Consider the following 16,258-nt stretch of genomic DNA (forward strand, 5'->3'; position numbering starts at 1 on the left):
TGGCACTGAGTCCTAGGGAGGGAAGTCAGTGCTGGTGGCCCCAGGTGTGGACGGCAGGCTGGCGGTGCTGTGGCATCGAGTCCCGTGAGGAACCCAATGCTGGCTCTGGGCGCAGACCAGTCTTCAGCCCATAGCTGCTGAGCTGCTGCTAGTGGCGCCCAGTCACCTCACAGTCTGCAGTGCCTTGCCATCGTCGTGGTGCTAATAGACCCTTGCAATGAGAATACATCTGCCTCGTGTTTGTAAGACTCAAAGGGGCATTTGTCCTTAATCTTACCGCTAAATAACAAGCAAGTTGCCCTTGTGGTTGACATCAACATCGATTTTTTGAAGGAACAAAAAAACACATTCAACATGTTTCAGCAACGCTGCTGGTTGAGTGGTGAATATAAGCAAGAATTACTTTAATTAATTGGTTGACAAACGAAACTTCCTGGCAGATTAAAACTGTGTGCCGGACCGAGACTCGAACTCGGGACCTTTGCCTTTTGCGGGCAAGTGCTCTGCCTTCTGAGCTACCCAAGCACGACTCACGCCCCGTCCTCACCGCTTTACTTCTGCCAGTACCTCGTCTCCTACCTTCCATACTTCACAGAAGCTCTTCTGTGAACCTTGCAGAACTAGCACTCCTGAAAGAAAGGATATTGCGGAGACATGGCTGAGCCACAGCCTGGGGGATGTTTCCAGAATGAGATTTTCACTTTGCAGCGGAGTGTGCGCTAATATGAAACTTCCTGGCAGATTAAAACCGTGTGTCGGACCGAGACTCGAACTCGGGACCTTTGCGTTTCGCGGTCCGGCACACAGTTTTAATCTGCCAGGAAGTTTCATATCAGCGCACACTCCGCTGCAGAGTGAAAATCTCATTCTGGTTGACAGATGTTTTTAAAGTGAAGCAAAGTGAATAGAGTGACGTAACAGATTTCGTACTACTCATTCAAGAAGGAATATGCCCTTCCTAATGAACAATGAATGTGCATTATAAAATTAAAGTTGCCATTCAAGGCTAAAGATTAATTGAATCTTGACCAGGGCTGAGCAAGGAGACGACATCGAGATTACCTAAACTGCCAGAGCTGAGCTGTACTTTACTGTATCGAGCATGTCTGCTGCATCGTCATGGCTGCGACTGCTGGTGTGAAGGCACGGCTCATGAGCTGTGTAATCGGTCTGTTTGTATAGAAAAATGTGGTGGTTGGTGGCGAAAACGCGACTAATCCCTTCCTATGCTCAAATAAGTATCGAAAAATCCCTTTTGAAGTGTACGTAAATGAGGATGACAGTATGCATCCATTCCAGTGCAAAACCTATCTTTCAGCAAATGAAGTGACACAAATTCAGATAATTTACTGGTCTCATATGGTTGTGGTTTGTATGCATATAGACTGAAGTGTTAAGTGAAAATTTTCATCAAGGCCACTTAGTAGTCAGGTGTGTTAGCCACTAAACCACATTGGCACAGTTGTCCACACAGTTGCACGGATTACGCTGATATTCATCCCTCGTCGATACAAATTCTTACTGCCGTCTCAGTTTGCTTTAAATTCCCACTTACACACGAACAGAATTGCCGAGGCTTTCCTTGTTCTGCAATAGTACAGAAGCATCACAGTAATCAGTGCAGTTGTGTGAACCATCGCGCCAAGGTGGCTAACACACCTGCCTAGTAAGCAGGAGACACGCGTTCGATGCCTCATTATGTATACATACAATATTTAAACATTCAACATCCAAATCACAAAATTAAGGAATATTCTTCCGGTTAAGTCAGAAGGATTCAATTCAATAAAATAAGTGATCGCGAGTGATGCTCATATCAAACCCACACTTAAGGGTAACCCACATTTAAGAGTGAAGATCTTCTTCTGGGATAGGAAAATGCCAAGTACTCTACACTTTCAGAAACCTGAACAATACACCTGACAAATTTCATATCTAATGACAAATTTTAATCTGACAATTCAGGGGGTTTAACACAAATCTGTCTCCTTGACTGAATGCTAAGGAAGGAAGTGATTCTCCAATTGCGTAGTACTAAGTAGAAGTTGTCCACGACCGCACTCCAAGGCAGAAGTTTTCTTGCAAATGCATAGGCTGAACTAGACGACTGTTTCATCTGTTGAGACTGAAAACAGCATGTGCTAGTGCGCCTGGCGTCAGAATATCAAGAGTTCCCAGGGTTGAGAGCAGAGTTTGAGTGGTGCATGTATTTTAAAAGTTTTAGAATTGGATGGTGGTGGGAAGGGGGAGAGTAGTTTTGCGTCCTGTGTCCGCAGATTTCAGTCTGCTGACAGAGCTGTCTTCCCAGCGTGGAGAGAAAGAGTGTAGAGCACTTCTCTAAGGCGATGGAGACAGTAAAAGGAAATGTAGAAGCATGTTTTCCATTTAAGGAGAGATGCTAATGAAATTTCAACCCACTCGTAAAAAACTCACACGTGGCTGCAAATTTGTTCCATAACTTATCTTGGTATGCTGAATTCAGTGGGTAAATCCAGTTTGTTAAACTAAATTTTTTTCGTCATTTTTGAATTTCTGAGTTTTGAAAAAATCATAATTTTTTTTTCAAATCTATACGTGGATTTGTTGGTTGTCAAGGAATGTATTCACAACAAAAAGTTTGAGCCAAAATGCTTAAAACTGACGATGTAGTAGCATTTTTATATTGTGACCATTTTGATTCTTTCAAAATGTTGAGGTATAGACCGTTTTCTATGAAGATAGATAAGGACCGTGCAGATTTTTAATTGAAATATTAATTATATATTTTTTATGTCTTTATATGTGCATAATCGTAAGCGTGTTTGTATGTGTGCCTGGTCTACGTGTACTTGAGAAATCGACGTAAATAAATAAGTGAAACCATAATTAAGATTTTTTGCAGTTTCCAGACATGCGGATTTAGGTTCGCTGAGGACTCATTTGTGAGCTGGGAAGTAACTATTTATAAAGGTTTCAGGTCCAGGATGGGTGGCGGCGAAGTGTGAGGATATTAGGTCGAGCAGATGATCAGCGTTCGAACACAGTCCAGTTACTTTACGTAATTTCACTCATACCACGATAGATACATACACTCCTGCGGTGCCTCCCCTGCAATCTACCAGCTCTAACGCGACGCGGAAGCTCGACTACTTATCACAGCACGACGCCTGGCGGCCAGAAACGACCTACTTTCATTTCTTGTGGACAGCTACACCCGCGGCCGACTTTCCGCCCACGCGGACATTGCGGAGATGGGAACACGTGATGTAATATGTAAATTGAAAGAAAAGAATACAATTTTCTAACTTACCAAGTTGTCTTTTATTTATTTTACCTTCCTACTGGGCCAAACATTGTATAATGTAGTAGGTATCGTATTTTACAGTAAATTCTTGTCACATATTATTAAAAAAAAAGTGTGTATCTGGTGTTAAACAAGTAACTATACTGCAATTTCTTTGAAAAATCAAAATGGTCGAAACGAAAAAATGTAACTCCTGTCAATTTTAAATTTTTTTAGCTCAAAGCGTTTTTGTGAATACATTCCGTGGTAATCAAGTACTCCAAGTTTGGGTTTGTAAAAATAATGATGTTAACTCAAAAATTAAAAAATGAAGAAAAAATTTTGTTTCGAAAATTGGATTTATCCGCTGAGTTCAGCACGTCATGATAAGTAATGAAATATATTTTCAGTCACAGGCGATTTTTTTGCAACGGGGTGAAATTTCACCGGTACCTCTCCTCTCCCAGCGTGGAGAGAGAAAGCGGAGTCAAAAAAAAAAAATATACAACAAAGGAAATATATGCAGTCTCATTGTTTAGATATTACTGATTCGATACAAATCTACATATCTTATCGTTTATGTCACCTAATAGGCTATAAAAAGATAATACAAACGAATTAAACATGAATAGCGTCATATTAAATCTGTGACATTTTTCGTTAGACTCCAGTTACAACAAATTTGGTACGAAGAGATGGCTCATTTCAAGACTTAAGAAGTCATCTCTTAAAACAAAATTTAAATTTCTCACGTACCATGAATGCTACAAGACACTCTCCCATCGAGGGTCAGCTGGAAAGTTGAGAGAGTGCGGGAGTGACACAACATCAAACAAGAAATAACTGAGATGACTAGCCTAACACAATCATAGTGAGGACACCCAATCAAGATAAATGAAACTCCAGACTTGTGGACTCGTGGCATAAGGCCCAAGGTAGCTGTCATAAAGTGAGAGTGAATTTTACAATGAGCTACTCAGTATCAACATCCTCAATTATGACATTTTATGTAAATGAAGACTGATGAATTGGTGTCAGCTCTCACAAACGTGACTCTATTACTTTACGTATTTCATAAGGAGAAAGAGCAAGAACAAGTTTACAAAGAGTTACACTGGCGCTCTCCTCACTGTTAAGGTGCTTCCCACACATCAGTCATACAATGCATACTTTGGTACAAGGTAATCTGGTTTACTCACACAACTGTCTTATAGACAATAGAACAAAAGAAAATTTTTATATGATATTTTGGTTATCTTCAGAATTTTAAACAAATACCATTCGTGAAACCTTACTCAACATACTTCTTGTTTAACTAAGAAAATAAAAACAACATACTTTAATTGTGGTAGCCCTTGACGTGCATGTTGCTCACCAAGAATATTTACATATAATTATGAATTAACACATGTTTAGCTTTAAAATATTGAGGAATGCATCGAATCACCAGGTATGACTTCCTGTAAACGTAATGATAAAGGACAAGATTGATATATCCTACTACTGAGTGAATGATACATACACTAGTGAGGTTATACAATAGCTATCGATAGCGTCATATAGATTCTTGCGAACTAATTAAGTTTTGTAATAAACAAGTGATCCATTACAACGAACAAGTGTAACGTTTGGCAGATCGACAGAACCCTATGTCTTTGTGCACAAAAGAGACATGTCCATTTGATGATCCATTTGCCTGAAAATTAAGGATATATCTGCAGTTATTATTCTTAATCAATCTTCTTTTTCTGTAGCTGCACACGAGCTGTATATTTTTAGTCACTAAGCATTCGGTTGTTTATGGAGCACAGACACACACTAGGACGTTATCTACTACCGCAAAATCCTTTAGATGGAGAAAAAGGACTCAGTATGCCGTAAATGTCTGAAGGATGAGGTTAAATTTTACAATGGCGCTGCGTTATTGCTCCATCCTTCACAGGCGGTGGGAATTTGTTGAAGTCGTCGTTGTGTTGGCAGCCAGCAGGGTGTCTGCGGCAAAACACGTAACTTCCGAATGTCTTCTTCTGCTGCTACAATTCTTTTTCTCAAAGTTTTGAGGAGGCTTCAGCTCTGTATTGGATGTATAAATGACATTTTTGGTTAACTTGAGGCAATGGGTTGATCCCATTCAAATGTATGGCACGGAAGGGTTTAAAGGAATAATTCAGAATCGCTACAGTATTTATGATAGTTGGATGGATTTTGCACAGGATCTTCCCTGGTGTTTTTCTGCCTTGACGATACTTCGTTGCTGCACCCTGACGATTCAACGAGAGCAAGTGGAGTGCTTGCCAAAGTCCTTAATCGGTTGTAGTTCTTCCTCTTTACAAATTATTGCTGTATCCATCCTTTTCTCTTTAGTTTCAAACTTCATTTGGTTATAGCTTCTGCGTCATATTGTAGAAGGTCTACCAAAAGAGATTTTTTTAACGATTTAATAATTATTCAGTTGTTGTCAACAGAAAATCGAAGACGCGTTCACCGAGAAATGTCGATGGTAACAGCGGGGGGCTCCCATTTACTACTCTTAAGTTTGAAATTTGAGGCTTGATAGTCTTCTTTTCTCTGCCTCTTGTCCTGCGCGTACCATTTAGGCCAGTTGTGACCTTTTATGGTTCCCATCTTTTTCTCGACATGCAAGAATCTCTTTCTCTTCTTGATTTTAATAACTTTATCTGACGTGGTAGTTTATCTGGGTCCATTCTTTGCACATTTTCATTCCATTCCTTTTTATTTTTATCCAGTTTTTCTTTCAAACTCCAGAGATTCAGCTCCTTTAGAATATGCTCTTGTATTTTATCTGTTCTTTTACACCCCCTCACCTTTCTAATAAATGTAATTTCTGCTCCTCGTATTTGTTTTCTTTATCTATTATTCACTACCCACGATTAACTGCCATATAGAAGGGTTGGCAATGCGACTGTTTTATAAAACTTTAGTTGTGTTTCTTTCCGTACTTTATGCTTTAAAGGTACAATAATTGTTGTACGGGTACCTCCAGATCTATTCAACTTCATCTTTGTATTACCTTCATATTCGTACAATATTTTAGATACGAGAGAGTTGAAATATTTTATCTGCACAGTTGTTTTTTCATTAACTGCTATGTCAGCGTTCACTGGATGTTTTTCACAAAATACCACTGACTTAGACTTACTAGAAGGTATTTTCATATTATATTTTACAGATATTTTATTTACTTCATAAATTCATTTTTGTAAATCATTTCTCTTCAAAAATCAGAATAAGATAGGTTACCCTGCAACTCCATCTGTGAACCGCTTCATCATTGTAAATATTAAACAGCACAGGGGATAAACCATAGCCTTCTCAATTCATTCACTCCTTTATATATTTATTTGAAACTTGGTATGCTCGTCATCAAATGTACTGAGAGCGAATATCGGAGTGATTCCTCTGGTAAGTCTACAACTATTACACCTTCATCTACAAATTAACTGCACTGGACTTTCGAAATTAACACAAATGGCTTGTTACAAATAGAAATGACTCCATTAAAAAACATATTACAGACACTGGTTATTCAGAGAAGTAGTTCAGTCAATCATGCGCAGACAGTGGGGAAATTTACCGATTTAAGCCCTGTTAACTGAATTTCTGCCATCCAGTCTAATTCAGCCAATGTTTTTTTTTTCTTTTTTTTTCCAAAGAAGAGCGGACGGAGGGTTCAGGACGCCCTCTTTCCGTATGGGTGGTCCCTGAAGAAGGATTAATCAACAATGATCAATAACATGACAATGCGGAGAGCACTAGAAACCACTGCACCAAATCCATTTCACGTGTATCCACTGAAAATGTGGTTTGTAGGTAAAAACGTGAAAAAGAGTGTCATGATAATTTCTCCAATGACAAAAAGTTCTGGATTAGTCTGCATTCTGATCATTGTGAGGAAACCGAAAAGGGAGACCATAAGAAACAGATTGACAAATCTGGGGAAAGGAAAAGGGTAACATTCTATGAGTTGCGGTCTAATATGTCAGAAGTTTGATTGGGATACAGAAGAGAGAATATCTGAAAAGAAAAATGCAAAGCCCAGACGTAGATATTGTACGAGTCACTGAAGTGCAATGGAAAGAAGACAAAGATTTCTGGTTAGAGGAATATTGCGCGATATCAAAAGCAGCAGGAATAGTGTAATGGGAGTAGGTTTCATCATGAATAGGAAGGTATGGCAAGGTATGAATTACTATGCACAGCTGATTGGTAGGATTATTCTAGGCAAACTCGACAGTGAAACAATACCCACAACAATAGTTTATCACAAGCAGAATGTAAAAATAACTGAAAATCTAATAGTCATGGGGAACGAATGGAAGACAGAGTTATGGTAGAATACAGGCTTGGTAGTGGGAATGACAGAGAAGAAAGACTTCTTGAGTTTTGCAACAAATATCAGCTAATAATTGCAGTTACATTTTTCACGAATCGTAATAGAGTGAAGTATACTTGCAAAAGGTCAGGGTCACAGAAAGATACCAGCTGCAGCACAGTTTTGTGAGATAAAGATTACAAAGTCATGTATTGGATTTTGAGGTGCACCTATGAGCAGAAGTAGACAATTTTGTGATGATTAAGACGAAGCATATCAGGTTAACAGTCGACTTGGGGCCGCTTCCCCCACACCTTCTGGTAGCGCTATTATAAAAGGAGAAGAGAGTCAATGTTGAAAGATAACTGATCCAATTCGTTTGGGAGACGACAAAACACATTTCTGAACTCCATTTTCTGTGCAGCTAAAAGATGGTTTAAGAGATGTCAGCAAGTGGTACTTTAACATATGTGCAGCGTTTCTGAACAAGTAAATAATAATTTCTTTTGTTGGGTGGAAATGCATCGGCCAGGAAACTTGTATCATATTAATCGCTTACAGAGCAGGAACAAAGACATCCACCTCTAAAGGACAGTGGATAGTAACCGAAAACAAGGGTATGTAATATGGACAGTATCAGTGGCCGAGAGAACGACAAGCGGCTGAAAAAGATAGTGAGGAGCCGCGTGCAGAGAATCACGCAATGGGCAGCAGCGGCACAAGGTGTTACACCAGGTGCCAAATAACATACGAGCGAACGGCACGCTGTGCATGCACAGTCTAACAGAAGAGGCCATTGCAGTCTCGACTGAGCACACAAGAGGACGACCAGTTGGCTGCCATGGAGTCAGCCTGGAGAGGCATCACGCTACTATGGCCATGGATAGAGGCATAGTGGATTTAACGTGTTTGCCTACTTAAACAGTGAGGGTTGTGCCTTCAGTGTGTGGGAGTCTGAAAAATTCAATAAGCGGGCAGTAGCAATAGTGACTGTATTACTAGTATCAGCATGGGCACGTTATATGCTGCTTAGTGAGGCTGAAAGGCTGCAGTCAGTAATAGCAGAGCAGAAAACAGCTAGCACTCGTACACTAGTAGACAGTCAGTTGAAGATAGTGATTGTGTTAGCAGTCCAATCAGAGTGCCTAAACTCACGTAAAGAGTACTGATTAAAGTTGCGTATCCGAAGGGGATTTAAATGATTCATGAAATGGATGGGGTCTGATACCAATGAGATAAAGTAACGATGATGTAAGGTATCAAATAACTGTAACTGAACGAGGTAATAACAATGTAAAAGTGGTGTATGTGACATTGAGATCTGAGACTGAATATTATATTAGAGCATTTAAGAGCGACTGCAGACAGTTTTTAATAGTCAGAAACTGTAAATTCCTGACAAACTGAGGCGGTTACTAGGTGTTTTCAAGACATAGCAGATAAATTCGGAGATTATTGTTCACATAATACAGACAAAATGGAAATTCAAATTAATCTAGTGCAAGAATATTGCAGATCAGCACAGAGGTTAATAACTATGGCCATGAAAACAAAAATATTAAAGAAGAATATAGTAGGTTGGTTAATGCAGAGAAAGAGCAATCTATCACACATAATGACACTCTTAAAAACTGGCAGAAGCTAAGTTAGCAATATAGGTAAAATCAGGAACTGTAAAACTCAAGATGCCTATAGTAGTATTGTGCATGGTGACAGTATGTTAGTCAGATGTAAGCAGTTTTGTAAGATTTAAGAGTTTTAGTCTAACGAAAGACAGGAGTCTATTATCAGTTACTTTTCTTTAGAAGTAGGACACGTATATAATATTGCCCAAGCAATAGAACCGTGAAATAGTTTTCTGCGAGTTGAGCACAGGAGCAGATATTTATATATTGAAACAGTCGAAGAAACAATTGTTCTGTGTTTAGGGAACAAGAGGAAGAAAGTTGCTGATTTCTGCACCTGGGGACAGTGTTACATGCTTCTTTGGGCTTTTTAAGGCATTGGGAGGCATGTGAGAACACAGCAGACAAGGCGGTAATGGTAATAGTAACATTAATAGAATAATCTTGAACAGAAGAATAATACACAGCAATGTGAAGCGTGGATCAATAACCTACCCAAGGGTCTTTACAGTAATTCCACAGTCCAAAGTACTAGATTTCAGGATTAGTTTAGAGGGAAATTACAGATGTCAGGTAAAAAAAGCATGAAAACTAATTAAAGCTTCATTGCAGGCCCAAACTGGAGGATATTACAATAAAGGGCCAAGATATAATTTTAAGAACCCATGTGGACACAGGTAAAAAAATAATCAAAAATTAGAGTAATAAAGGAAGATACGTTTCAGAAAATGAATAAGTATTGTACAGTGGAAAGGAAGTATGTTGGATTCACTGATACCAAAAAGTGGTTGATAAAGAACGAGTGGCTAAGAGAAGCGTGCTGAAGAGGTATGAAGAAAGACTCACAGATAATATCACGATAAAGAAAGCTGAAAGCTTTAAACAACATAGATGTCTAGAAATACTGCCCAATAAGAGATATTGAAAGGGAAATGTGCAACTGAAAATGTAGAGGAAATAACATCCAAAATAAGGAAGAGGATTCAGATAATCATGTAGATAAAATGAAAATATTTATTAATTGTGAGAGTAACATACTGAAGGCTGAGGTAATATTTGAAGCGAAGGAGGCAGCATTAGAAGAACTGGAGATTAGAGAGGTTGTTAATGAGCGCTGAAGCTTGCCAGTGGCACAGAAAGCTACAACACCTGAATGCAATGCGTAGAAAAGGTAAATGTTCAGTGAGCAGTGTAGATAATGAATTAGTCGACAGCAAGGAAGTAGAAGCCGACCTTTTAGAAGAAATAGATCAGAGTTGTGAGCCAGGGATAGTCCCATTATATCCACAGGAGTGGAAGGTATGCAGATATGGGCTTTGCTAGGCGGTGGAAATGAGGTTTGTTGCGCATATCAAGCTCTTGAATCGCTGCTATAAACAAAAGAGCTGAGCTTATTACTATGCCTGTTTCACATATTACGAATGCTGGAGTGATTGGGTAACTTACCAAAGCTATAAAATGAGGAGCTCTATAGCCACTCAATACAGGAGGACAAGAATGATATTTCCAATTTCTTGTGGTACTTGGGTTTACTGTAGGTTTGTTAGAGAAGAAATCATTAATAACTTAGAAGTCGGTATAAGTTTTTCAAATGGGATGTTTTATTTCAGTCTCTGTTGATCCATCGTGGATATGGGTCAATGACTGGCCAGATATTTAAAACACAAAAATCATCAAACGGACGTATGTTTACAGAAGTTTTTTTATTCAGACGACCGGTTTCGGCATCTCGTTAATGCCATATTCAGGCCCCTATGAGCTCAATGAATAGTCAAACAGATGTATCGATACTTGCTTGACTGTAGACATCAGCACCTGGATTCCTTGAATTCGTTTTTAGAGTGTTTCAAAAGCTCATAAATTACAATTGACATTGTGTATGCCATAAACTGACGGTGACTGTCAGCAACTGGGTCTCAAATTGTATACCATGCATCAAACAAAACTCCAACTAATATCATATACATCACCATTGTTATAAGAAATTGTAACAAAGGGCCGGATACATCACCATTGTTACAAAAATTTGTAACAGATTGATCCATATGTCACCTACTAAGTAAGCTGACATTTGTTCAGGCAAGTTAAACTTATTCTAACAAACAAAAGTGGTTAGTTAGCTCGACTGCAACAAGTCAGGAATGGTTTCAACAAGCAAAACGCTTAATAAGTTTCACACGAAACCTATCCATGACATTACAAGCCAATTCTCTTTACTATGAAGTCATTTATTGGTCACTGACCAGCACAACATGATGTCACAATCCAAGATAGCGGTTACATACTGATTGCCTGTTTCATTTTAATGGTCAGTGAAATACTGCCCTTATTGTGAAATCATGTTGGCTCAGTCAGTGACCTGTAGGTGACCTCATGATGCTGTCGTACTAAAAGAATGTGGTTTGTGAGATCATAGGCAGGGTACCAACCCACCTATTTGACATCACGAAAACGGCTAAGCAGTTTGCGTTTTTGAGCAAGCCTTGACTTACTGACATTGATAAGTCTCAACTTGCTGACTAATTGCTTTTGCTTGTTGGAATAAGATGCAAGACGTCAGAACGAATCTCAGCTTACTCAGTCGACAAAGTATGGTGCAATTTGTTACAATTTTGTGTAATAATGGTGATGTATGAAGCTATTAGTTACAATTTTATTATTTAGTGAGCAATTTCTTATAATTTTACTGTAAAATGGTGATGTGTAGGTTGAAATATCATATAGTTTCCAATGTGTTACAGCATAAGTTAGCAATATCTTTTAGTAGTATCTACATCTACATACTTACTCCATAAACACTGAACGGTGCACGTACCACTACTGGTCATTTCCTTTCCTGTTCCAGTCGCAAATAGAACAAGGGAAAGACAACTGTCTAAAAGCCTCTGCACAAGCCCGAATTTCTCGCATCTTACTTTCGCGACCCTTACATGATACCAGTTCTCTAAATTCCCACAATAACACCTGACAAGAAGAGCATCATCTTCCCTCCAAGAAGCATCTCCGTAATACTTGTTTGCAGGTCAAATCTACTGGAAACAAATTAAGCAACACTTTTCTGAACTGCTTCGATATCTTACTTTAATCTGACCTGATGGGGACCCCAAAAACCCGAACAATACTAATGGATGGGTTGCGCTAACATTCTATAAGTCATCTCTTTATCTTCCAATAAGTATTCGCCTTCTCTGCTGCCAACATGATTAGCTCATCCCATTTCATATCGCTTTGCAATGTTATGCCGAGATATTTAATAGATGTGACTATCAAGTCTCATCCTGTTAATGCTGTGTTGAAATGTGACAGTATTGTTTTTCCTATTCATCAGGATTAACTTACTTTTTTCTACATTTGGAGCAAACTGGCATTTAACACACCAACTAGACATTCCGTTTAAGTCATCTTGCGCAATCCTAAAGTTACTCAGGGACAGATCCATCCTGTACACCAAAGCATCTTTAGCAAATCCTGCCCATCAGATTTTAAATAGAAAATAAGAGTGGTTCTATAAGACTTCCCTGGGGCACTATTTGATTGTGATGAAAACTCGCTGTCGAGGACAACGTACTTGGTACTATTGCTTAAAATGTCTCAAAGCCATTCCTATATCCACCAACGTAACCATATGCTTGGGTCTCCGTCAACAGCCTGCAGTGAGGCACCACGTCAAACGCTTTCTGGGAACCGAGGCGTATGGAAGCTGTCTGTCGCCCACCTCCATCCATGGACTGTAGAATATCCTATCAGAAAAGGGCAAGTTGAGATTCGCATGTGCGATGCTTTCTTAATCTATGCTGATCCGTGGACAAAAGCTTTTCTGTCTCAAGGAAATTTATTATATTCGAACTCAAAATGTGTTCAAGAACCCAGCAAGAAACCATTGTTAAGGAAATTGGTTTGCAATTACGTGGGTCCGTTCCCTTACTTTCCTTACTTATAGGAGTCACCAACGGTTTTTCTTATTCACTTGGAACTTCTCGCTAGGCGAGAGACTCATGATAAATGCAAGGTAAGCCGCAGAATACACTTTTTAAAACCGAATGGGGACATAAGGACTCTTTTCAGCTTTTTCAATTGCTTCCGTACGTCAGAGATGCCTATTTCCATGTCCTCCATCTGGGTGTCTGTACAACAGTCAAATGACAGTATGTTTGTATGCTCCCCATGTGTGAATGATTTCTTAAATGTGAAATTTAAAGCTTCAGCTTTCCTTTTGCAGTCTTCTGTGTCATCCCAGGCTGGTCGATAAATGATTGGATAGAAGCTTTCGATTTGATTAGTGAACTTACATATGAGAACTTTCTTGCGTTCTGTGCAAGATCTTTCACTAAGGTATGATGGTAGAAGTTGTTGTGTGTTTCGCGCATTGATCTTTTTATCCGTGCACGAATTTTTGCTATCTTTTGGCTGTCAACATGTGTGTGTTCAGCTTGGAACCTGTTTCCTCAGTACTTTCCGAATTTGATTATTAAACCGAGGAGGGTCCTTCCAGCCATAGTCCACTCACTTCACACATATGTCTCCCGAACACAATTTACAATCAGTTTAAAGTTGGCGTACAATTCCTTTATGTACGTTATATTGGAGGTAAATGATGACAAGACAGTGTCTAAGTGGGATACTAATAACTGCTTATCTGCTTTTTGTAGCATAAATGCTCTCCTAGCCTCCGTGAGAGATCTATTAACTTTTGTAACCAGTGCCGCTATCATGGTATCATGATCACTAATCCCTTTCTCTATACAGACACTGTCAGTGAAGTCGGACCTGTTTGTATCTACAAGATCTAAAATAATTTCATTGTGTGTGGATTGACCAACTAAGTGTTAAAAGTAGTTTTCGGAAAATATGTCGAAAAGTACTTCATAAGAATGTCTGTCCATACCACATGCAGTGATTCCACAACGTCACTCTCTACACATTGTAGATTCAAGTCACCCCCTCCTAATACTACATGATCCGGGTAATCTCGTGTTACTGCACATAGACTTTCCTTGAATGATTACACAACAATTACAGAATTTGGCTCGTAAAATGTCCGATAATTAACTTGAGTTCGCCAAGGGCTGCTGTTCATGTCCAGATAAGACTTAATTTCGGATTCGATAGACACAATATTTTTGTCATCAGCATTGAACACTCCCCCTCATACGGCATCTAATCATCAGAAGATGATGACCTCGTTGTACACGGAACATTTTTTTTACAATTTTACTGCAACATACCAATGTATGGAGCAAGTTATTACAATTTTGCTGCGACATGGAGCAATCTATTACACTTTTGCTGTAATATGATAATGTATAGCGCAATTTGTTACAATTTTGTTTCATATTTATCTGTGTCTGAGTATACTATTTGTGATCCAGTAGCTGACACCCACTATAAAGTTATGGCACATACACTGTCAGTTTTTTGTATTATACTACAATCTTAAGATCCAGTAGCCGACATCAGCAGCCAAGTTATGGCACATACACTGTCAGCTTCTGATGTTACAATACAGTTACAATGGCTGAATCCCATCATCAGCCTATGGCATATATACAATGCTAGTACACTATTTCAGTTCTGAACGTCTATTTGTCTGTGTTAACTATCACTGCCTTGCCTGCTGAGCTTTATAGTTAGTTCTATGAGATAGCATAAGTTAGTACTATCAGTGGAAGACGACAATTTTGCTGAAACATGGCAATGTATGAAATAATTTGTTATAATCTTGCTATAACAGGAGATTTGTTACAATTTTGCTGCAACATGGGAATGTAGATAAAAATTTGTTATAATTTTGCTTTAACATGACGATGTAGGAGTAATTTCTTCCAATTTGTGTAACATTTCAGTGGTGGTGGAGGATCAGCCTGTTACAGTTTCGTTGCAACTGACGCGTTTTGTTCCAGTTTGCTATAAAAAGATGATGAATGATGTAATTCGATAAAATTTTTCTATAATACGGACTATATGTGTAAATTTTATTAGAATTTTGCTGTAACAAGGCAATGTACTGGGTTACAATCTTACTGTAAAATGGTGAGGTATCTAGTGAAGTGTCGTGTAGTTTCCACTGTGTGGCAGTGTACGTTAGCATTACCATTAGGAGACGACAAATGTTTTGTAAATGAAGTAATTCGTTACAATTTTTCTGTAACATGGCGCGATTTATTTCACTTTTGCTGCAACATGGTGATCATTTGGAGCGAATTGTTGCTGTTTTGTTTATTGTTTATCTTAGCTAACAATACTATTTGTGATTCAGTTGCTCATATACACTCTTAAAGTTATGGACCATTCATTGTCATCTTCTGAAATTACAGTGCAGTTCAAGATCCAGTATTGCCAGGTATGGTCCATACACTGTTAGCTTTAGTCGTGAGAATACTATTTGAGATCCAGTAGCTGACACCCACAACAAGCTACAGTGCATGCACTGTGGAATTCTGGTGTTTCAGTACAGTTTTGGGATCCAGCCGCTGATATCCACTGTCAAGTTATGGTGCAAACCATTTCAACTTCTGGCACGAGAATACTATTTCAGTTTTCAATGTATACATGTTTATGTTAACTATCACTTCCTTGCCTGTTTGTCGTTTTAGTTCCCACTGAGTGATGTCATAAGTTAGCATTGTCAGAAGAAGAAGACAAACATTTTGTACATGGGACAGTTTATTTTAATTTGTGGTAAAATAGGTATGTATGGAGAAAACCGTTACAATTTTTCTGTGGATGTGGGACATTGTGACAATTTTGCTGTAACCTGTCAATCTATGGTTAATTTGTTACAGTTTTGCTGTAAAATGGCTATGTATAGAGCAAAGTGTCATGTAATCTCCACTGTTCTGTAGCCTATTATTTGGAAGGATAGGAGCAAGGGCTGGAAGTTATAGAGGTGTGGTCTTAATTAGCAAAAAACCACATTCATTAATTAACAAAGTACACTCAAGGTAATTTTCCCAGCTATAATTGAGAATTTGGTCGTCAGAATAATACAAATAAATCAAAATACCTTTCATTATAATTGTAAAACAATTCAATATTAAA

Source organism: Schistocerca nitens, chromosome 9, assembly GCF_023898315.1.
Source record: "Schistocerca nitens isolate TAMUIC-IGC-003100 chromosome 9, iqSchNite1.1, whole genome shotgun sequence".
Classification (NCBI taxonomy): Eukaryota; Metazoa; Arthropoda; class Insecta; order Orthoptera; family Acrididae; genus Schistocerca; species Schistocerca nitens.